The 25660-nt window shown below is 34.8% G+C and overlaps 1 protein-coding gene across 14 annotated transcripts in view; it reads left to right on the top strand.

Moving 5' to 3' along the window:
- FOXP2 (forkhead box P2) overlaps positions 1–25660 on the top strand; it is a 570611-nt gene that overhangs the window by 446268 nt on the left and 98683 nt on the right. The gene's annotated exons all lie outside the window — the stretch shown is intronic.

Below are 25660 nucleotides of genomic sequence, written 5' to 3'. Positions count from 1 at the left end.
ATGTTCAATGCAAAACAGAAATAGAAGTGGAAACAACAACAGCATGCTATCTTATGGAAATAGTGAATGCAGAGGATTGGTAGTGAATTTTGTACATTATAACAAGTTTTGTAATGATCTGAAATTATCTAGTTTGAGTTCCATTCATTTTAATCCTAAAGAGCTTGCCCCTCCTGAGCTTTCTTGGCAACAATAATGAAAAAAAATACCAGAAATTAAAAAGTTGTGATAAGTTTTGCTGAAATGTGGAAGACTAATCTTATTTTCTAGGTATTCTCTGTTATTTTGTAGGAAGATAAATTTAAGATAAACTTCAAAAATAATTGTGTACTTTAACTTATTAATAAAGATTCATCCAAAAATATACTTGAAGAAAATAGTGCATTAAAAATGGAAAAGGCAGTATTTCTAATTGGTAGCACTTTTCCCTAAAATAATCCCAATGGAAAAATTGTTTTCATTAGACTGAAGAGTGAGCTGACTGAACTACTAATAGTGTTTGTTCTTTATCCAAAACTACTTCTACCATTTAAAAAAAAATCATTCTCTATTCTGATGTAAACATAAATTTATAGCATCAGATCTTCATATTTTCACTGACATATTTTCATAATGAAAACAGACCACAGAGAAATTAAATGACTCACCAGAGGCCATTTAACTCCTCAATGGAAAGGCACATAGGCTGAAATTATTTATTTGTTTGTTTGTTTGTTTGTTTTAATGTTTATTTTTGAAAGAGAAATAGAGTGTGAGCAGGGAGGGGCAGAGAGAGAGGGAGACACACAATCTAAAGCGTGCCCCAGGCTCTGAGCTGTCCGCACAGAGCCCAACATGGGGCTCAAACCCATGGACTGCCAGATCATGACCTGAGCACAGTCAGATGCTTAACCTGCTGAGGCACCCAAGCGCCCTAGCAAGGTTGAATTTGTACCCCAAGTCTGTGATCATCAGGGTATCAGTCTTTCCAAGGATATACCAGATTGTTCATGGTTGCCTTGAGTGCTCTGCTGAAGGGGAATCTGAGGTTGTTCCATGTGTCTGAGACTGTGGTTACTATCTAAAACAGAAAGAGAACTAGGATGAAGTAGTGAGGTCTGCTGTGGCTGATGGGGAGAAGGAGTATGGAAGTTCATGAACCAGGTATTTGCCATCCCTACAGTGCACCAAACTTAATACTTCAAATTAATCACTGAGTGACTCTGCAAATGATGCTTCCCGACTTCCCCACACAAAGAAAACACTAAATATTCAGTAGGTGCTTATTGTACATTAGATACAAACTTTTGGCAAGCTAAAACGGCTACGTAATGGAATTTAAAATCAAGATTCAAACTAAGACACATTATATCTGTTATTCATAGCTGACAATGTCTGTGTGATGGGCATAGCTCTGTTTTAGTAAATTTCATAAGTACCAATATGCTGGGGTGAAACTCACTTAAGTTCTGGAGCACCATAACTAGTGGGCTAAGAGGAAGAAAGGTGTAGAAAATATAGATAGAGGTACCGAAAGCCAGCCATGTTCCTTTATAATCTGTTCAACTGACATTTGTAATAAATTGTGAATCACTGTAATGATTCTAAAATTTTTAAGAGATCATACATCCCTTTGAGTGGACTAATTTAATATCATACATATTACTTGCACCCGTAATTGATCAACCTTCACAAATAATAAGCCAAAATTTTTTGGACAAATGTTCCAAATTGGCAGATTATATTAATTTTTACTCCCCCCTCCCTTAACTTAAAAACTAAAAATCCTGTAAGCTTATTAACAAGCTAGAAGTAAAGTCCCATACATTTCGGAGGAAAACATCCATTTGCAATTAAAGCCCAAATTACCTTGAAGAAATAAGTGATAATATATATTTGATATTAAACATATGTCAGAAGTTCTCTATCATACCATCCTCTTTCAGGCATATACTCTATCAAGTTACTAACAAAAGATGCAATAAAAATATATTTCAGAGAAGTATCTTCTGGTGTTTTGGTATGCAAGTGGCGACCAGACGGTAGCTGTCATCTGAGTATTGTGTTTCTTTATTATCACATTTGTTGAATAGTAGTGGTACTTTTTTTTAATTTTTTTTAACTTTTTTTTATTTATTTTTGAGACAGAGAGAGACAGAGCATGAACAGGGGAGGGTCAGAGAGAGAGAGGGAGACACAGAATCTGAAACGGGCTCCAGGCTCTGAGCTGTCAGCACAGAGCCCGACGCGGGGCTCGAACTCACGGACCGTGAGATCATGACCTGAGCCGAAGTCGGACGTTTAACCGACTGAGGCACCCAGGCGCCCCAGTAGTGGTACTTTTATGTATCCACTAATAGATTATATTTATTGTGCCTCTACTAATTTATTGCAGTACCGGGTAATAATTATGCTCACTTGTGTCATCTCTACCTGATAACTGTAATCTTAAATTCTGTCTACCTGTTGTATTTCAAAGAAATGTTTGGTCTGCATAGGTTGTATGTTTACCATTCTAACAATATAAAATCCTTGTTATAACTTTGAATTTATTGGGGAAAGCATTAAGTTTTGGCTTTAAAGGACAGAAGTATGAGAGTAAAAGCACTTCATTGTGAGAGATTACTTTTCAATACTTCCTGTGCTCGCTTCGGCAGCACATATACTAAAATACTTCCTTTTCACACTCTGTTTTTTGCCAGTGGTATATATTTAACTTTAATCTGGAAAAATCTTCACTTATTTTACCTTTCTTTCAAACTTTAATAATAAGATAGATGCCTTTTTTTTTCCCTCTTGATATATCAAACAGCTTGATATATCAAACAGCTTTACGAATGGCTGTCAAGATCCTGAATTTGCTTCCCCACCACACAATAGTAACCCAAGTTCACTCCCCAATAACTAGACCTTGTTGACACCTCATCTGTCTGAATGGCCTCATTAACACCTACCTGCAGGTAATCTTATTGTTAGTCTTGCCTACAGGTTTTTGCACCTAAGTGAATACTACTTTACATAGGATTCTCCTGTTAGCTTCATGTGCTAAGGCAATTATGTTGAATGCTTAGAGTCTTTGTCTTTTGGGTCTTATTTTCAAAACATTTAGCATTGGGTCAAATGAGTATTTTGATGAACAAAACTTGTTGGACCTATAAAAACCAAAACTGAAACTTGGCTGGCCTTGACCCAGTTGGTTTATAACCCATTCAAATTAAATTGAATTGACCACATTGAATCTCTACCCTTACAGATCTTTATTCTGTAGCTATTGCCTCCTGCTTTCATTTTGATGAGAATCGTGGATTGGAGAAAATAAGGGAAAGAGGATAGTGACGGTTTTTAAAAATCTCTTATTTTCTATCCATATTCATCTCTCTTTTTAGGCTTTCCATGAATTCTACCCCACAGCAAATCATGTATCGCATGGGCACTGGAATCAGCTTCCTAAATTGAATATTGGACATATTACTTACCTTTTTTAGCCTCATGCTCTTGATCTATAAAATTAGAATAATAGTATTATCTACCTTATAGGGTGGTAATGGGAATTAAATTTTATAACTGCAAAGTACTTAGCTTGATGACTAACACATAGAAAGTGTGCAACAGATATTTGAGTCAGTAGCTGTAGTAGGTAGCATCCGTATACTCTTGGTTGGACTAAAGGGGTGATTCTATTTTATGTAAATTTAGATACATATTTGGTATTAACATTAAATGAGAATCATTAGACATTATACCTTGAATAATGAATAAGACAGATGGAAATGTCCCTTAATGAGAGGAAAGTCTTTATATTTATTAATTTAAGTTAAACACTGGCTTAGACAAATCAGTGTTACCCAAATGTTTTATGATTTGCTAAATGGAAGATAGCTAAGTGGAAGAGAAAGAATCCTTCCTCACCAGATCTAAATGATGTCCTTCTGGCAGCCAAGGAAAATTATTGCTAAAGAATGTTAGGAAATGTGACTGTCCCCTTAATTGTCTGTATCTAGCTAGAGCACATGAGATATGAAGTTGGGAGATATATGTCGCAGTGCCAAAGGACCTCCAATATTTTCTTCCTTCTCTATTATACATTTATTAGCAGAAATTAACCAAGAGTTAAAGATGAAGTATTGCTGATTGGTAGTATTGACAATTTTAACATGCTGGAGACAGTTAACCGGGGATAATGTTGTGGTAACTTTTTTAGAGAATCCTTCCTACAAAACCTGTATCACAAGATTTAACTCTTCACTATTAGTGTAAAGTTGTGGTAGAATCTCAGTGACTCCCCTAATATCTTTCCATTGTTCATAAACTTGAATTTATTATGAAGCAGTACAAATTAGATTTGTTAATTTTTTATTTACTATTACAATAGTGGTGGTACTGTACTAGGTCCTTTGTTATAAGCCTTAAGCTAATCAAATATTTGAAACACTTCTATAACTGATTTTGTTAATGCCATAAAGTTATAATATAGTGACCGTGTTTAAGGCTATGGTTAAAACCTTTCAGATTCTTCATCAGAAATAGAATAAATATTTCTGTATTTAAAACCTTGGCTGACATTTGCATGCAACTTCTTGATTAATCTTTTTCTTTCCAAGTGTAAGTCAAAATATTAATAATTATCTTTACACACCTCACTCAGCTGGGATGTAGCTCCCTGAGCTCAGTTCATTCTAGACACCTCTCCTGAGTGATTGCCTCTCACCTTCTATTTTATTGCAATATTTGAGATTGCAATGAATTCTCTTGATGTTGGTTCCAATAAGGACCAGTAGCAGAGCTTTGTCAATGGAGACTCCTCTTTGAAATTTATAATGAATAATTTACTCCCCTCGATGATTCACCAAAGCATTAGTAAGGCAGAAATCAGGGGCTGATGAAAGGATTATTTATTTAGTTATCAGGTTTTGTTGTTGTTAATATATTTTTCATCAAATAAATCGATACACACACTAGAATATGTATGTGGCAATAATGTGAATTTACGGTGCCCATTGAGATAGACTGTATTTTTCTTTTCGCATTTTAGTTATTTGTAATGAGCTATTAGCGTAGTCTCTACAGATATGAAATGTAATCTGCACTAACTTCTAACAGTTCGCTCTATAGTTTTTGCGTATTTCTAAAGACTTATAAAATGTATATTCCATATTTGTTACTTGTATTTCTGTTCCTTGTATGTTTCCAATTCATCCTATTTTAGTATAATAATAAGCGTAAAGCACAAAAAACCAACTCATCCTCGTGTATAAATCTTTATGGCTCATACACACACACACACGCACACAAAATCACATATTCATATATGTATCTAAATGATCCATTATGTAAAAGAATGTGTATGTGTTTTGAGTTCTATATGCAACTCACTTCTTTTTCAAGTTAGATCTTTTACATTTGTAAATTTTATTAGTCAAATGAGGTAGTTATGCATAGGATTAACAAGTTATAGAAATCGAATTTTTATCACTGACACCATTCATGCTGCATTATATTTACTTCAAAAATATTTTTATATAGCTGGAGTTTTCACATAATTTCAATATGTAGGATGTCATGTTAAGCAGCATATAATTCCCATTGACATTAAGACTTAAACCTAAAACTGCACTCTGTACTTTAAATCTTTATGCAGGGGAGTTCAGGAAGCTTACATTATCAAAGTTCTGTCATGCTATCATCATATAATGATTCATACATCTTAGATGAAATTGCACATCTTTACTTCCAATTAATCATATTCTTTATCCTAATGATAATTTTGGTGCAAGTAAATTCACCTTAGGGTAAGATAAAGAATAAAGTCTTAAACATCAAGTTAAAGGTTTCAAGATGCAACTTTTGTCATATTTAACATTAAGAAACAACATGAAATGCTTAGGCTCTTGCAACCATGTCCCTAAGCTCTTTTTCCTCAAGTTGTGATTATCACTCCAGCAGATATTCCTCCTGTTCTCTCTAACGACAGATAGTATGAAATATTTTGTGATACTGGCAGAAACAATTTACCTTTCAAATCCAGAGTGCTAATTATAACATCTCTCTCCAGGTTACATAGGTTGTATATTCAATATTTTAAGAGTAACAATACAATACCTTAATTTTAATTTAGAATTTAGTGTGTAAAATATTTAGTCTGGCTGAAACATACAATATAGACTAGGAATAAGAGAACTTAAGGGTTCAGTGAAGGGAGGGCAGCGGATAAATTTATCTGATATTAAGTATAATCCATGACTTCACATGTGACTGTGTAATTTTAGGGGGAAAGAGTGTTGACAAAATTATGTCATCATTTTGATACACAAGCTGAAATATTCCTAAAGCATCATATATGCATACCTAGTGAATATTTTTCTGATGCATGGATAATTAATACAAAGCTGAATTAAAAAAATAAAATCATATGAATAATAAGTACACTGTTGTTGTATCTCTGTACCTCCCTAAATCCTTGTCCCCTGTAAGTTACATATTTCATATACTCTCTTAAAGCTGAAAAATATACTTTTTTTTGCATGCCTGCCTTTGTCTCTTTATCTATGATCTGGGTAGTTATTTTGCTGTATTAGAAGCGTTACACCCTGTTACTGCATTGCCCAAATGAAGAAAGGGGATGGATACCCAACATGTACTTCCATCCTATATGGACTGAGAGGATATTATGGCTTCTAGCTAAAAAGACCCTTGTGTTTCCTCTCATTCAAATCCTTTATTTTACATTTCAGAAAACAATGATAAAGAATCTTAGTGACTCCCCTAATAATATATATATACATATATTAATATATATATAAAATATCTCAGCGACTCCCCTAATAATAATATATTATTAATAATATAATTGTATTAATTATTGTATCAATATATTGTAATAATTGTATTATTAATAATTATTATACATAATATAATATTGTGTATAATATATAATAATTATATTATACATATAATTATAATATATATATATATATTATAATTATAACCGAAGCAGGCTCCAGGTTCTGAGCTTTTAGCACAGAGCCCGATGTGGAGCTTGAACTCATGAACTGTGAGACTGTGACCTGAGCTGAAGTCAGATGCTTAACTGACTGAGCCACCCAGGCGCCCTTGTTGAGGACACTTTTAAGGTCTCAGTCATATCTCTGAGATAGTTTTATTTATAGGTTGAGATGTTAGAAAAGAAAAGGATCTCCAATGATTCCCCCCCAGAAACATTGTAAAGTGAATCGTGAAATCTAAGACAATTGACTTATTGCTTACATTTTTTAATTAGGATTTCAGCTAGAAAAAAGACATGAAACACTTACCTTAGTATACAGGGCATTCCAAAGTTAGTTCCTAATGTTTAAAGGAATAAACTTAATGGTTACTAAATCTTAACTCTTTATGGTCATTTTCTGTTGCTTTAGACGACACATCCAACCAAGATCAGTTGCTCTGTAGAGATGACCAAAGAGGTTTCCCCCAGCTTTTAAGATTGTCTGTTTACTCTCCGTCAGATAAATATTGTGTCTTAACAGTTGAGAATAAGTGATTAGTAGGTCTCTTAACCCATCCTTATCTTAAAATAGAAAGAAAAGAAGACAATACTTCAGGTATGAGACTGAAATAGCAAACATTTAAATAGGTAAGTTCAGAATGGATGCTTGAATTAATCTGACTAATATGCTAAGTCTGTAACACACAACTTTGATCCTGTAAAATATATTCAAAGTACTTGTAAATGGACTACTTAAAGCCATAGATGTCAATACAAAGTTTGAGTTCTGTTTAGAAATTGTGGTTCTAGAAAAGTCAGTATTATTCCAAGTCTGGAATAATCAATTCTACCATTGTTAATTCATACATACTGTTTGTTTTTTTTTAACTGATACCATTGTAAGATAAATAATTGTTCCTATTCCTCTTTCTCATAACTCATACACAGTCTTCAGAGCTGCCCAGTGTCTGCTGGATAAAGCTTTATAAACCTTAGCCTTACAGTCATGTGCTTCCCCAAAACTAGGCTTTTTCTTTCCCAAACTTATCCCCTATTATTTCATAAACAAAAACATTGGGTCCTGACTGATGTACCTATGTGTAAGTCCCAAACATACAATGTTTTTTGTTTTTTTTTTTTCTATTCCTTTTTTTGGTGTTGTTATCACTTCTATCATCCTCCCTGTTCTTTTCTGCTTATCAGATTCTACTGGCTATACAAGCCCAGTTCAATACTATCCCACATAAATGCTTTTTCACCAATGCAGTCCACATTGATTAATCCCTCTTTTGATCTTGTATGTCTAGACTCATCCAATCCACATTTTGGAATTATTCTTAGCCCTTTGATAGGGTTCCATTCAACACATACTCACTAAACATAAACTATGTATAACTCACAATGAAACAAAAATTTTCAGTAGAATAATGAGTAATCACCTATATCTGAGAAGTGTAGACCATGGAAATGGGAAGTATGTAATTTAGGACTCAAAGCTCAAGCAAATTGAAAGATTTAATCACTGTACTGAGGAAATAGGGACAGGTAGATGGAAGAGATTTATCTGAGGTGAAGTTTTGAAGAAAAAAATATCACAACAAATTCATCACACTAGAAGTGTAGAGAACATTCTAGGCATTGGGAATGAAATAAGCAAAGTTACAGAAGAGAGAAACGATAGGTGGTTTTCAAGGTGGAGCATAGTGTATTTCATCTGCAGAACTGGATATTATGGGAAAAGTTGGTATACGTAGTCTTTAAATAAATGGACCAACGCCAAAATTTGAAGTTTCAAATGGCTTTTTGTAAATAACTTTAAATATTCTGTAAGCTTTTGAGCAAGGAAGTGAACGTAACTTAACCAGACTATCCCATTTAAATATATCCTTAGGAACAGTAGGAAGAAGTGATTGAACTAGAAAAATATTGAAATCTGTGTGTCTAGGTTAAAGGACGCTGTCCCTGAACAATAATGTGATCTTAACTAGGAGAAGGACAGAGAAAGAAATTAAGGGGACAGATTTAAGGGAGAATACAAAAGTTATGCTGACAATTAAAGAAACAATAAAAATTTGTGCCTAGATATTTATATTTGGTTGACTGTGAACCTGGTGATATCTAGAATACAGAAAGAATAGTAGGTTTGGTGGTAGGCAGAAGGAAGTTGGAGGTGTTGAAATTGTTGTTTGCGAAGTTTATTCGCACTGCCATCAGGATATCTGTGTTCAGCAGGCAGTTAGTGATGATTTGGAGTTGGTGCATTTTTGGAATTCACACCATATGTAGAAGATTAGAGTCCATTGTTTTGAAGGAGGCTGTGAAGAGAAAGACAACCACAGAGAGGTCACAAGCCAAAGCATTAGGTAAGGGAAAAAAAGAACCAGTGAAGGATGTGAATCAGTAAGACAACAGAGAACCAGGAGCCAAGAGTCAGAGGACAATACAAGAGATTTTTTTACAAGCTAAGAGATTTAAAACAAAACAAAACAAAACAAAACAAAACAAAACAAAACAAAACAAAACATTATCACAGACTGAAGGGTGGTTTTAAAACTAGGATGAGACAAGAAGCAGGTTACAGTTTTGGCAAGAGTGTTTTCAACAGAATACAGTGTGTGGCAGTGAGTTGAGAGATAACTGAAAGAGTGCATGTGGAGGTGACAACTTGTATGTAAACACCAGTCCTTTGGGGAGAATGCTGATTAAAAAGGAGATGATAGGACGGGGGCTTGAGAGGGAGCAGAACTTGAGGAGAGGTCTTGGGGGAAGGGGGCAGTGGAGATGAAAAGATTAAAAGTGAAAGAAGGAGAATAATAAATACTTGAAAAAAGGCCTGAGAGATGAAGGGGGGAGGGTGCTGGCCTCAAGAGCATAGATGGATGCAGTCCTTTAAAGGGAATACAAACCCACTCTCATTGGAATTGGATGGAAATTTGAAGATGAGTAAACTCACAGCTAGGTTATTACCCCTCTTACATTATTTGTTAAATCTGTTTAACCTTGTGACTGTCATTGTGTCCCTTTCTTTCCCCCCGCCTCTCATGATATCTAAATTTGAACTCTACATCAACTTTTGGGGATTCCTATTTCTAGGACAAATTGTATAAAAGAAGGGAAGAGTATATTCATGGTTGTTAAAATTTTCTAGTTATGACAGCTTTACTCTGACCATATTAGTTATACATTATGTTATTAGCCAGAAGAATAACTACTCATCAGTTTAAATTTAGCAATGATTTTCTTTTAAGAGGCTAATAGCATAGGCACAGTATGAGTGTTCTTTCCTTTCAGAAGTTAAGATGGATTAATATACATCTGAAGAACATTAATTATTTTATGAAACATTTAGATACATTAAGATTTTGAACTTTTAAGTAATTGGTTAATTTTTAGTAATTAATAAAATAAAGCTTTTCACTTTTTAGAAAAACCTTTTAGTGAAAGCTGAGCATGTAACCAGAATGAAATATATGCAGAAATATTATGATAGTCTTTTTTTCACTGTATTGACAGTATTAAAATTTAAGAACAACCCAATAAATCAACCACTGAAATTGCCCTTAGACATACATTTAACTGCTTAATTCTGCACTTAGTACTACACAATTTGGATACAAAGGTATGACAGGGTAACATATCCTTAAACAAAAAACCTTTTTGTTCTTAAAATCAGAACTCAAGCATAAGGAAAATTTAGAAAGACACAACAGGACCTTGCTTTGGGAGCCTTTTCCAGCAGCTAATATTTCTGCTTTACCAAGGAGACCTTAAATAGTAGAATTTCAGGAATTGGTGGTAAACGAGTGAAGTATATTCTCCCCAAATGGTACCATGACTTCTGACCAGGAAGCTCTACATCATTGTTACTGAATCTAATTTATTTTAACATGCTGACTAAAATCCTTCTCCTTTTTTTTTTTTTTTTTTTTTTTTTAATTTTTCACTTCTCTGCTAGGCAAATATATTGAAGTTTTCCAAACTCAATTAAATTGTTTTTCTGTTTGGGGCGCCTGGGTGGCACAGTCGGTTAAGCGTCCGACTTCAGCCAGGTCACGATCTCGCGGTCCGGGAGTTCGAGCCCCGCGTCAGGCTCTGGGCTGATGGCTCAGAGCCTGGAGCCTGTTTCCGATTCTGTGTCTCCCTCTCTCTCTGCCCCTCCCCCGTTCATGCTCTGTCTCTCTCTGTCGCAAAAATAAATAAATGTTGAAAAAAAATTAAAAAAAAAATTGTTTTTCTGTTTTGCCCTTATTGGGACTTTGGTGAAAGTATCAATTATGTCAGGTTTTATGAGGCAAAATCATAATGTGGTCTCTTTGGCATAAACCCTCTCTCTCTCTCTCTCTCTCTTTTAATGTTTATTTTAGAGAAAGAGAGAGTGTGTGAGTTGGGGGGCAGGGGGAGCAGAGAGAGAGGGAGACGGGGACACAGAATATGAAGCAGGCTCCAGGCTCTGTGCTGAAAACTCATAGTCTGACGCTGGACTCAAACCAAGGAATGGTGAGATCATGAGCTGAGCCTAAGTCAGACGCTTAACCGACTGAGCCAGCCAGGTGCCCTAGCCCCTCTTTAGGGCATAACAACCCTTTGCAGGGGTTATTATAGGCATTTGCATATTTCTTTTTTTCTATTGAGGAAACTGAGCTTAACCAAGAAGTAAAATAATCTATCCAGGGTCACATTTTAGCAAATGATTAAGCCAAGATTCATATTTGGTTCTGACTCCAGGATCTCTCCTTTGTGTTATACCACCTGTGGCTTTTTCTGGGGGTTTAATTACTTCACTACCAGCATCATTTATAAGGAAGCTCCCCCACCCCCACCTCCCACATTAGAAGAGTGCCTGAATATTTGAATCATATTAGCTGCCTTGAACACTTTGACTTCACTTTTCTCCACCTCCTATACATCGGGGCTTTCAGCTCCACCCAAGACAAGAACACAAAAAGGATTTGACAATCACCAGGCATCGTTCCAACTCATGGTCTCAAAAATTTGATTTTTGGTGTTTTTTTTTTTCTTTCCATTCTGACAACTTTCTGTATTTCTCATATTAGTTTACATTTCCTTATCTTTCTTGATCCAACACTTTACTCTCATTAAATCTTCTATTCTCATTAAATCGCTTCCGTTTGACAGTCGAAACACTTATTTGGCATTGCTGAGTCTGTTATTTTTCTAAGATCTCCCCCTCCTGCCATGTGTCTTGTTACTCCCTATTTTTAACTGACTCTCCATAATAATCAAAATATTCACTCTGCTCTCAATATGCCCAAGCCTTTCCCACCTCTATGCTTTTGACCACTCAAGTCTCTCCCTCCTGTCTACTACCTGGGGTAATGGATTTCATAGAGTCCATTCCATGTCCTGAATAAGGCCGTTTCAACTTGCTACCATAAAATCTGTGTGGAATGGAAAGCTTTTCCACCTTTTTCTCTTCTAGATTCTCATTACCTTGGGGAAAATAATTTCATTTGCCCATCCTACATAATGAGAAATGGACAAAAGTACTTCTAGCAGAATATCTGGCATATAATAAATACTTTAAAGTGCAGTCTCCTTTTGTTTTGCTTCTGTGAAATTTTGTGGGTTTTTTTTTGTCATTTATAGTACTTAATCTAAATATCTCTTCATAGAATCAGTAAGGAAATACACATGAGTGAAAACATAATGGTAAGCAATACTCAGTTGTTGTTTTTTCCTCTCCAATTTTTTCTTGTAATGGTAGTTTTTTCTGACTGATCAGGAAAAATTTCTGAAGTATGTAAATATTGGTGGAAATAGTGAGACATTAAAAACTGCCGAGAGTTTTTGTTAAGTTTACTAGTTTTTAAATCAGTGTTTCAAATTTAGGCAAGCCATCTGGCCACATTTTCTGAATCTTACCCCAAACAAGAGATTTATTATTTTCAGTGAATTTCTGCCAACTGCTCTGAATGATTCTGAGGATTAGTCAAGATTAGGAAACAATTATTTAAGAGCCTCTCCACACAGTGTGTTCCATGGGCCAGCAGTGGTCACCTGGGAATTGGTTAGAAATGCAGAGTCTCAGGCCCCACCCCAGACCTTTCGAGTGACAATCTACATTTTAACAAGATCCGTAGCTAATTTATGTGTTCGCTGAAGATTAAGAAGTACTGTTCTAAAGCACAACTACTAGAAAATGAATATCATGTATATAAACAAAGTGCTACAAGATAGTGTACTGATGCATTTATAATTTAAAGAAATGTTTGGGATCCTTATAGCTTGCTGTAATGTTTAATATAATAATTACAAATCTGGGGAAAACAATTTTATGCTCTATGATTACTTTTAGCACAGTATTAGCTATTTATTTTGTTGTTTTGTATGTGTGTGGGAAAGACAAAACTGTCTACACAAACCAATTATTTTGAGTAAACTGAGTTTAAAAGTAATATGATTTCACTAATATAAATACTTCCAGAGTTCTGTCTACAAAATGCTACTAACTTGCTGGACTGAATTTTTCACCTGGTAATTTGTGAATATCAGATAGATACAATGGTTAAACTTACAGTATAAAGTTAAAACATTTGTATATCACTTAATATCAGATACATCCTGTAAGTATTTCAGGAGTAAAATGATTATTTGTGGGATATAGGGAGGATAAAGAGATCTACTTTAGAGTGAGTTATTGGAAGTATTTTTAGAGATGTTTACTCTTCTATGAAGATTCCATTTATAAATACCTTATTAACATTTGTTAAATTAAATGACACTATACAGAATGCTTGATGACTTTAATTCATACATTAAATATGCACATATATTTTAACAATATTTGCATCTTGTAATACGTTTAATAATGATTTGTCATAGTGTTCCTCATTAACCATTTCTTCGACTTTATTGAATATTTTTAAAGTAAAGTACTTCCATGTGTTTTATTCATTAATTTGTTGCTTGATTCTTGAATGGTGATATATATCAGTGTTTGATTGGATGTATTTCCATTTTAACTGAGATTTTTGAATGAAGCTTCCCCCCCCCCAGAACAGTCGTTTGAAATATATCAGGATGTCAGGATTCCAAACAATAGTTCATATTCTTATTCTTCTGTATCTGCTTATATATATTTCTAACAATATATTGCTTACTATAAACAATTTTTCTTGAATTAGCATAAAATTTCTTGGTATTGCAGTGCATCTGTAAGTCATAGTTCATACTAGTAAAGGAAGTTTTTATAACAAAGTACTACAAGTACTAGTATTATTAAAGCCTAATTAATAATTAGTATTTAAATACTGAGTTTAGTAGGCACTCATTATTTAAGTCATAATAAAAATTTTGTTTTTTTATTATTGTTAGTAAGTTCCAGATACAATTGTTCAAATGAACCAACTTTAAACACACCAAAGCATAGTGTTTCTTAAAACTGTGGCTAATTCAGTTTGGATTATATTGTCAGTGTTTTCAACAACATGTGAATAAATACTTGAGAAAAGGCATAGCCAAGGGTAGAAATTTGGAAGTATTCCCTAAACCTGAATAGGAAGAGGAAATGGTTCTCTTACTAGTTCCATAATAGTTTTTCAAAGTTCAAATCAGCTGCAAATTTGGTGAACATGAGATAATAAAATCTGTCATTCTTGGTGTCTTATTGATGTTGAAGTTTTCATCCTCATTTGAATATGTCTATTATTTATTTTAAGCTCATTCAGTTTTTGAACCACCTAGTCTCAGCCCCATAGTTGAATTAGATTTTTAAAAAATACTTTAAAGGAATTAAATAATTCCTGAACAACATTTAAAAAGTATACACGAGGGGCGCCTGGGTGGCGCAGTCGGTTAAGAGTCCGACTTCAGCCAGGTCACGATCTCGCGGTCCGGGAGTTCGAGCCCCGCGTCAGGCTCTGGGCTGATGGCTCAGAGCCTGGAGCCTGTTTCCGATTCTGTGTCTCCCTCTCTCTCTGCCCCTCCCCCGTTCATGCTCTGTCTCTCTCTGTCCCAAAAATAAATAAATGTTAAAAAAAAAAAAAATAAATAAAAAAAATAAAAATAAAAAGTATACACGAAATGGTCAAAAACATTAAGAAATATCTCTCCACCCCCAGCCCTAGAAGAAAGCACCTTTCCTTACAGTTTCTTTCCCTTTCATTCTTTCTTTCCTCTTCTCTTCTCTTCTCTTCTCTTCTCTTCTCTTCTCTTCTCTTCTCTTCTCTTCTCTTGTATGTAAAAGTGAAACACTGAAGAAATAAGACTATTGCTTTATTGCTTTCTGGGATCTGAAGGGCAATGCTTTTCTGTAACATTTGCCAGTAAGCACGTAGTTGGTTACTACTTTAGATTTGTCATTAGAAAGATTTCCAAACATATTGAATAAATGCTAGTGTTGCAGGATTTTTTACCTCAATACCCAGGATTCATTATCATGCCACTTAGAAGAATGAAGAGGTGGACACAAAATGAACAACAGGCAAAAGTTCATTAGAGTATAAGATGAGAAAGTAAAAATAGTATGAAATCTCTCTTTATAGAAGGGAGACATTCGAAAGTGAATGTCCATGGACTTATAGGCAAGGGTCCTTGTTTTATAAAATTCTGGTCACCCTCCCCCTTCCCTTTCCCCATGTTCCTTCTCAGGTTTTATCCTGATTGGCTGGATAACTAATTCTACGTGCTGGGTCCTGCATTGCTGGTTGGCTCCTTTCCATTATATGAGGGGCGGCCTATGGCCATACTTATGTCTTTTGTCAAATTCCTGAGGGAAACCTGAGGGGGAGTAGGTGGGGTCTGTCATGTTCTTAAGAGGAACCTTGAGCCCAAGGGGGTTTGCTGTAGTCAGACATTCCCAGCATTGTTCCAAAATGTGTGTCTTTTCCCACCCGGGGACCTCAGGTCCTAATCCTGTCCCTCTCTGCCTATTTTGTTTATATTTCCCTATCATACTAGTTGATGTGCCTGTTCGTTAACTGAAAAGGAGTCCTGAATATTTTTCTTAAACAGGATGTTTTGACTTGGCTATCTTCTTTCTTGATTTATTAACTATAGGTTGATAGTTAATGAACTATAGGTTCATGTTCACTTCTTGCTGAAAAAAGATTAGAAATTTAGTAATTTTTCACCACTTACCAATTTTTGCTAATTCTAATATTATTTTGAGCTCTTTTGGCAGTTATCTTTATTACTCAAATATTAACTTAAATATCGGTACTTTTTTCCATATTGATTCTCTGCTAAAAATGATGACTCTTTTAAAAAACCAGCTAGCAGCTATTTTTATTTTATTTTATGGAGCCAATAAATATTTCTGAAGACACAAATTAGAAGATTCTTAAAACTTTCTTCTGTTCTTTGAATTGTCTGTTTCATCTCTTGACACGTTGCATTTGTTAATCTTTTTCTTTTTTATTTCATGCTACCGGTTTTCTTCAAATATCTGATGTTTTTTAGTTGTTGGTTCAATATCAAATGAAGCTGATTAATAGGATCAGTAGCAGGGTAATTTTTTTTTTTCATAGTTATGTAGGTTTCTTTCAACATAAGCTTCTCCTTTAAATGGGAGGATGTGGGCAGGCAGGCTTCGGTTTAGGGTCTTCACTTTAGAATTGAGTGAACCAGTTGCCACCATTGCCAAAGCAAAGACCACAGGAGTTACTTTGGCGGGACTGACTTAACTTTTAAGTCTGTAACTGAAGGTGGAAGTTATCTCTAAACTCTGCTCTGCTTATCTTTTGCATTCCTACACCCATATAGGGTGCTTTCTCTAGACAGATGGTTTGTTTTCTTAGACTAATAATGCGCTTCTCACTTTATCCTGGGGGCAAAAGCCATTTGTATAAGAAGGCTTGCTCTAGGACTTGGAGAGGGTGTGGGAGGAGTAGCTGTTACATAGGCCTGCCTATTCTTGATGGTGGATTTTAATTAATTCCCCTGATGATTATACCATGGCCCACCCTTGCCCTTTATGTTCTGTGAGAAGTAAGAATTTACTTCTGCTATTTTAGGAAGCTTTTTTCCATATTGTTGTTGGTCAATCTGTGCCCTTTCATCTGCTCACTTTATACCTGGTTTGTCAAACTTTCTGGTCTTCAGCTAGTACCTTTTCTTTCCTTTTTTTCCCCAGCACTGATATAATTTTATTATTTCTAAAACAAAGGGAAAGAAGGGAAGTAGACTCAGGTGCTTATTCTATTCTACTAAACCAGAAGTCAGTAGTTCTTTATATTTTAATACCATGTGGGCAATAGATATTCATGATCACCTACTATGTACGTATGTGTCCCTGTTATGAAATGCCATCTAATGGACTCTGATGTCACATTCCCCTACCTAAAGAGCAGAATGTGCTGTGGTTTACAGATTTTCAGGATCCCTTGTAGAGCTCAAATGTTGCTTGCTATTCATTTAATTCACATAGTTCAGATGGTTTTGATTCCTCCCCAAAACAATTCGATTTACTTTTTTCCTTTCCCAGTATCAAAATCATACCCAAAGAAATTCTGACTACAAGTGAGGCTATCAAGAAAATTTAAATCTGTGATCTTGACTGAATATTGGACGGAAGAGCTTTGCTATTTTTATGTGTACTGTAGTAAACCCTATAGCCTGGATTTCTTAAACCTGACTCTCCAAACTATGGATCAGGACCAGAAAGTTCCTCACAGGGTTATACTGATTCAGGCTTTTCTCCTGCTGCCTGAAGGCTGCCTAGGGGGTTCTGTGTGAACTTTCCAAGTGCTTTCCAATTGTGATGCTTCTTATATGCAGATATATGCAGAGAACCATTAGAGCCATTTATGATTTTTGAGGGCCTTTCTTGCTTTGGCAATAGAAATATGGAGCACTTACTTGTTAGAATATGATAAGGGCTGGCATTTATGATAGGCTACTAAGAAGAAGGAGGGCAAATTAGTATCTGGGGAGAAGAGGCTAAGGGGTAGATACATGTGTTTTTTCTTGGCCATGCAGGATACGCCCAGTTGGACAAAGAGGAGAAAATTCGGACAGTCTGTTTTAAATAAGGCATAATTATTTTGGTTTTAATAAATGATACTATGATCATACTAATACTTCCTCAAGAGAAATCATAAACTCAGAAATCTCAAGTAACAAAAGAAACTTTAAAGTTAATTCAGGACTCTTCATCTTCCAAAATTATTTTACTATTATTAGCACACCACCTTTTTTTCAAAATGCTTTTTATGCTCAAACCAATGTGAGGGCCATCTTCTTTCCACATATCTCAACAATCTCCTAAAAATATTTTCCCAACTTAAATAGAATAAGTTAAACTCCCTTATGCCTGTTACTACTACAACTACAGCAAATCACTCAAGATATCTAACTAGTTAAGAAGGTGTGTAAATGATTGATTTACTGAATTTGTTACACTTCTAGTGTTATTCTATGTTGATCAGTACAGTTAGCCCCTGAGCATTTGTCTAACATTTTGTACAAAGTAGTTTTGGAGACGGTTTATATTTAGTCAATTTACCTAAGATTGACTTAGTGGCTGCACTGTAGTTTTTTGGTAATATGATCACAAAATGTTTGAGAAAAATTATGGCAGTGAATTATGTTCACTTCTATTTTGAGTGGATGCTACATGGGGATTTTGTTTTCAGAGTATGATCTCTGACCAACTGAGAGCTCAGTGTTAGATTCATGGGTCAGTCATGCACCATGTATATGTCCTGTACTATATATATACTACGTATACCTCAGGAAAGGCATTTTATCTTCTGAGCATGAATTTTAATCTATAGGATGGGGATAATCATTCCTGCATTGACTCACCACACTGTGTATCATGATCCCAGAACCTACATAGGGTTACACCTTGGTCATTCATATGGGCTTTTCTTGCCGAGTCTACAAGATGCTTAAGAGGCTGTGTGTTTCTCCCATGCATTCTCTGCAGCCCTGCCTACAGAATGTTTTATAGTGATGGGTATATTCTGCATCTGTACTGTCCAATAGAGAAAACACTAGCCATCTGTGGCTATTGAGCACTGGAAATATGGCTAGTGTGGCTGAGGAAATGAATGTTTACTTTTATATATTTTTAATTTACTTAAACAAATTTAAATAACCATATGTGTCTAGTGTCTACCATATTGAACCACATAGGGAGAAGATGGAAATAACTGAAACGCTATTATATACTGTTTCTTAAATACAGATATAAAGAGTTACTGTGAGATTTGAATCAGATAATAGTCTGGGTGGTAAAACATTTCTCTACATTTAAAAAAAGACTTTCCAAATTTAAGTTATGATACATGACATAACACTTCTACAGATACGTGGCATTCTTGGTATAGACATTATTTAGAGACATTGTCTTCATTATTTATGTAATTTTATTTTATTTTTTTTAAATTTTTTTTCAACTTTTTTTTATTTATTTTTGGGACAGAGAGAGACAGAGCATGAACGGGGGAGGGGCAGAGAGAGAGGGAGACACAGAATCCGAAACAGGCTCCAGGCTCCGAGCCATCAGCCCAGAGCCTGAGGCGGGGCTCGAACTCATGGACCGCGAGATCGTGACCCGGCTGAAGTCGGACGCTTAACTGACTGCGCCACCCAGGCGCCCCTATTTATGTAATTTTAAAAATAATTTTCATGTGTATTATTCTTATCAGTAATATTTTTACTTTATTAGTTTGAGTTCATGTTTAGCTATGTGCTTATCTAGAGCACTAGAATAATCTGTTGGATGCCCTAATTTGATTTTAAACTAAATACATACCACAAGACATAAGAGTTCCGACAAACATAATGCCTTTTATGTGGAAAGACTTTTCTTTAAGCAGATACAAATGGTTATTCTTAATTTATATTCCCCTCTTTGCCTCTCAGGAGACAGCATCACTCCCCATTTCTATTGAACCTATCATGTTCCGTTTTCTTTACTGATCTATTTTAATCCAAATCTGTAAATATTGCCCTCCTTGATTAGCCTTTCTTCTCTAGATTTACTTTCAAGTAGTGGTAATAGTCTGTAACTACTTTTAACCTGTCCCTTTGGACTATTAAGGATTCTACATTTAAGGATATATTGTTTTAGAACAATGGATATTACAATAATAAAAGTACAAGTAACATATCTAAGAAGATGAAAGTAATGCAGCATTCTATTATGTTAAAATTGGCATCTTTTGACACCAGTTTGATATTTCTGTGAATGTCCATTCACCTCAAGTGGTTTCTTCAAATAATGAGTTAGCTCTCATCTATCCTTACAACAAATTGAGGCACCAAATTCAGCTTTGTGGACTGAATGATAAAACATTTGAGGGTCATCTTAGCTGTTCTTTGTTTTTATTGTCTTTGGCTTTGATCACTTGGTTGTAAAAACCTGTCTTTGTTTGGGTCCTTAGATTCTGTATCAGTAAATTCTATAAGGTTCAGAATATTGACTATTAAAAATCAAGAGATTTGAATTTTAGGTTAAAGCATTTCAAGCATTTTTTCCAAAGAATTTTTATATATCCTTTAAAAACTTTAGTTTTGAAAAGCAGAAAATAAAAGTAAGTAAAAAAAAAAAATCATATCTCACCACACAGGTTTAAAATAGCCCAGAAAAAAATTCCAACTGTGTGTGTGTGTGTGCATGTGTGTGCACTCACAGCCTTAATTTTTATTTCTTTTTTAGGTTGCAGTCATCAAAGAATTGCTGGATCAAAATGTAAACATATTTTTGGTACATATGCCTAGCCAGAAAGTTAGCACCAGTTTATAGAACAGCCAGCTAAGCTTGCCTGTTTTATATATGGGTATGCCCATTTCCCCAGATCTTTGGCAAAACTGAAGATTGTCTGTTCTTCTATCTTCCCTAATATGACTGATCAAAAAATTATTTCTTATCATTGTGTTAATTTGCATGTTCTTTACTATTAAAGAAGTTAAACAGTCTAACATATTTATAGACTTTGTAGTTCTTTAGATACACCAAAGATGCGGTAATATGCATTTTGAATCTTCACATATGGAGCATTTACCTATTTTATCTGGCCTCAGATCACCTTTTATGCAGAACATCTTTTCTCCTGTAACTCATTCTTGGAAAACATTGTTCTACACTGTGTAATACCATATTCAATTGCCAGAATCTTTAAAAAGAATTCAACTAGCAATCAAATGCACTAGATTATAGTGAAGCAGGTTGCAATGCAATTAGATTCTATTCTTCATTACTTATATGATGCTAAAAAAGTATAGACACTAAATAACCTTTAATCAATTGATTGACCCATTAAACACTGCCAAGTCAGGTCTTTAAATATTATGAATGTCTTCACTTAAATGTATATAAAAAACTTTCCATGGCTATTTTGGAAGCATTGCTATTGGGTGAAATTATAAGGACCTATTTTATGAAATAAAATCTTTCAGAAAACTGAAGATACATACACACACACACACACACAAACACACACACGTATATATATATACACACACACGTATATATATACATATATATGTATATGTATATATATATACATAGATTTGAAAAAATAAATAACATAGTTGGTTTATTGTTATATGTCAAAATGTGGCATATTTTGACAATATATGTTAACAGGCATTCTCCACTAATCAGTTTATTTCTAATATTTAAACAATTCCTACATAATTCCTCCATAGAATGAATTATATAGAATGTGAACTCTTAAGAAAAAAGAATCTCAAGTCTACGTGTTAAATTTGCTAAGTGGCTTGTGGGGTTAATGGGAAGTTCAGTTTAGGCAAATCCTCTACATTGGGATGCCCACTCTACCCTCACCCCCACCCCCAACTTAATTAGTCTGTCAATCACAATTAGTATTGTTATACATTTTTCACAGCTGCCTGAGCAGTGGTTTGTTTCAAGGAAGTTTAGCAAATGGATAGCAGATTGAATGTACTGTTGAGCAAGGAAAGATACTGACTATGTTGAGTATTCTCACTTTGAAGCTATTCCATTGTTACATAAATTATAAATAAAGTAAATGAGAAAGGTGTACTAAATAAACCAGAAGTTTGCAGAAACAGAAAGTAACAAGTGAGAGACAAATCTAATAATGGGATTATTTAAAACCCAAGCGTTGGGGAGTAAAAACTTTGCTTCCAATGTTTCACTGAAGGCTTCTGAAAGGTGACAGGTATTTAAACAAAGTCTGTATTCATAAGAATATGCATATGTTGAAATAAATTATGTTGTTGATATCTCCTATTTGGACACAACTTCTGTTAAAATTCCAAAGACTGAATTGAGGTTATTTATTTATTTATTTATTTAAGAGCACAAGCAGGGGAGAGGGACACAGGGAGAGAGAGAGAATCTTAAGCAGACTCCATGCTTAGCACAGAGCCTGACAAAGGGCTTGATTCCAGGACCCTGGGATCATGACTTGATCAAGAGTTGGATGTTCAACCGACTGCTTACTTACTAACTAACCCCTACTTACTTACTTACTAACCCCTACTTAGTTTTTAAATGCCATCAGGTAAAATTTAACCTGCATTGTTTACACTTGGATTTTTTTTCCCAGTACATAAAGATATTTTCTTAGGGTTGTAAACTGCTTTAAAAAAGTCAAAATCAAGAAATGGCAGATACCATAAGCCATAGAAATTTTGTTTAAAACAGTGATTTTAAATCTAGTATTTGACATTTAAGACTGTTCATCTTTGCAAGGAGCAAATGCTTATTATTTACAATATAATGAACTTATATTATGAAGAAACAGTCATAATAAGGAATTGGCATGCTTATCATTCATAAAATTGATTATATAATACCTGCCCTAATTGGTCATTCCTGCCTAGTAACCAAGAGAAAGGTGAAAATCCTATGCTATTTGAATTTCTCCATCTTAATTATAATACCTTCTTGCTACAGGCTTTATGGTATTAACTTCCCATGTTGTAATTAACCACTACATGTCTATATTAATTTTTCTATTTTCTTGAACCCACAAACCTTTTTCATTATATTATCAGAAAGAGAATGGTATTAAACACTTAGCTGAACACAGATCTATGGCTCCAGTGAAATAGTACTGATCTCAGAGCTTTCTACCTAAAAATACTGAAGATTCTTACTTTCACAATCTGACTTACCTCCTTTCCTGAAAGGAATTTATGATAATGGCAAGAATAGAGATGAATAAATGCCCAAATATCAAGTTTAGTAAACAAAGGGTAGAAATATTTATGTTAGTATATAATAGAGGCAAATTGCTTTGTAAGGACTTCATTTTTTTATTCCCCATTAGTTGAATGCCACATAAGGATCAGGTATTCAGTTTAGCCTTGCCTGAAAGGAAACGATCCACCGGGCTAATCCCAAAAAAATTACAGTACAGGAAACCAAAAAGAAAGGTGTAAGGATTGACAAATATGCTGATCATTTTTATACGGTATAATCAACAATACCAAAGAATACAGACTGATATTGGAATGTATAAGCAGATTGCATAACCAGATTGGGAGTTCTGGGTGGGGGTCAGTCAGGTGAAACTTTCTAGAATATGTGACAATTGAGATCAGTTTGAAGAAGGAGTTAGTCATAATGATTGGGAATATTACTGAAGCAAAATATATTACTGAAGTAAAAATATAAGACCTGTTACACCAGAATAAGGCTACCTAACTATAGGAAAATATTTTTAAGTTTTGTTGTTGTTGTTTTGTTTTGTTTTGTTTTGTTTTTTTCTGTAGTACTGAAGGCATGTTCCACATCTAAGTGTCCCATGTAGGGTGTCGGGTGGGGTCAGTAGCCTTAGGATTAAAACACAGTGGCTAAAAGTGCTATTAGTACCTGCAGTAATTATTTCTCTTCATCAAAAATACCACATTTTCCTTATATTATTAAAGAAAGAAATCATGACTCCCTTGGAATGTTTCCTCTTTTTGAAAACCCACCTTTCCTTGCAGTGGGTATTGCACTGACCCCTTGGTTTTGTGTCTGAGGTTTGTGACAATCAATTGTCTGATTTCTTTACACAGTCCCTCCTGAGGAAGCAATGCCCAGATGGCAGACTGGTATCTGGAAAATAAGCGACTTGGGGTACCCGAATCTAGCCACATTTCACTATTTAAAGGCAAAATGGAAAATATCTAGAAAGTCAGATGCCCCCAGGAGAGAGTTTTTTGAAGCAGGTCCCTCTTGGGCTGATTATAAGACTAATCAGCCATTTATCAAGCAAGCCATTATGTATCTGACCATATGAATAAACATAATTCATGCAAATATAATTTATGTTAAATACATTCTCGAGTTATTATGCACAATATTTTCTTCATCAAAAAGCAGTGACCAAAAGTGCACATATATTTGCAGTAATTCCTTTCTGCATCTTGAATTTCCCATTTTCCTCCTGCCATTGATGAGAGAGTGGCAGTTCCTCTGATTAAGTTCTCCCGCTCCATACATGTCTCAGGCATTTGCAAGAGGCTTGCTTATTTCAGAGGCTGTACATTGGGATAATATTCTTAGATAGTCTGGTTGTGTAATGTTTTTAACAGTACTTTAGATTTTGTTTTATTCACAAATTGTGGCATCCTAGAAGGACATCCCTGTCTTGGGCTCATTAATAAACTAATTTGAACACTACAATCTCAGTCCTGACCTCAGAGGTACCCATTAGTGACCTTTCTCTATTGTACTTGCAATGTAATCACAGACACTGAAGTCTCAGAACATTTTCTTTGTTAATCAAAAATAATTCAGAATCATTACAGTTCAAAAAAAAAAAAAAAACAACAACAAGCTGTTCATACCCTTTGTTTTTGAATGGAAAAATTGGGGGCTCCTCTCAATGCTCATATTTGTAAGATATAAATTATAAATAATATAATTGAAATCATGGTTGCAAACTTAAAGTGGCATTTCTGTGCACAGCCTTTAAAAAAAAGTCAGTTTATTACATGTAAATCTGAAAGGTTATACTCACCCACTCTGGACATAGAAAAGTACCATAATTTATTAGTATGCTTCTCTGGCAGGAGTATCATCTATGCCTGAGGCCCTGAAGGCCTCCCCCTCTCCATTCTTCCACTATTCATTAAAAGCAAACCCATTCAACTCTTCTAAATATATTTTCATAGAATGTATTTTAAAATCTCTTTAAAAACAAATATTGCTTATCCATGGAGCAGAAGTAACATTTATTTCCAGTGTCACTACATTACACTCAAGCCTCTATCTCTTTGCCAGTCATTAGGATATATCATCACATATTGATTATGTTATGCAAGGGGCTCTGACATGCAGGTACCACCATCAATGCCAGAAAAGATGGTAACTGAGTTTCACCACTGAACCAGTGTATGTCCTACACAAGAGCACCAGGTTACCAGACAATCAGGGCCAAAATTCAGCCTACTTTCTTCCCTTAGCCATACACCTGAAAGACTAAATCTGTCCAAAGATTCCAGAAGTACTTTGTGGATTAGTCCTGGCCCTTTGATCAGGATAAATAGCCATCAATCAAGTACAAAACATACAGACTCCTTTCAACCAGTAGGCATGCAACAGTCAACTTGATTAGAGGAACTGAATAGGTGTGTGTGTGTGTGTGTGTGTGTGTGTGTGTGTGTGTGTTTTCTCTGTGAAAATGTACACATGTACACTTACTCAAATAATTAATCTCATCTAGTCAGGCCAGTGTAGATAGTGGATGTTTCTACCTCAGATACAATACAAACACGGTATCCCTGTAAACCCCACCTTTTCCAGAG

This window comes from Puma concolor, chromosome A2 (genome assembly GCF_028749965.1).
Source record: "Puma concolor isolate L17-30 chromosome A2, mPumCon1.1.hap2, whole genome shotgun sequence".
Classification (NCBI taxonomy): domain Eukaryota; kingdom Metazoa; phylum Chordata; class Mammalia; order Carnivora; family Felidae; genus Puma; species Puma concolor.
The sequence above is the reverse complement of the archived record's forward strand: the minus strand, read 5'-3'. Positions and strand labels throughout refer to the sequence as shown.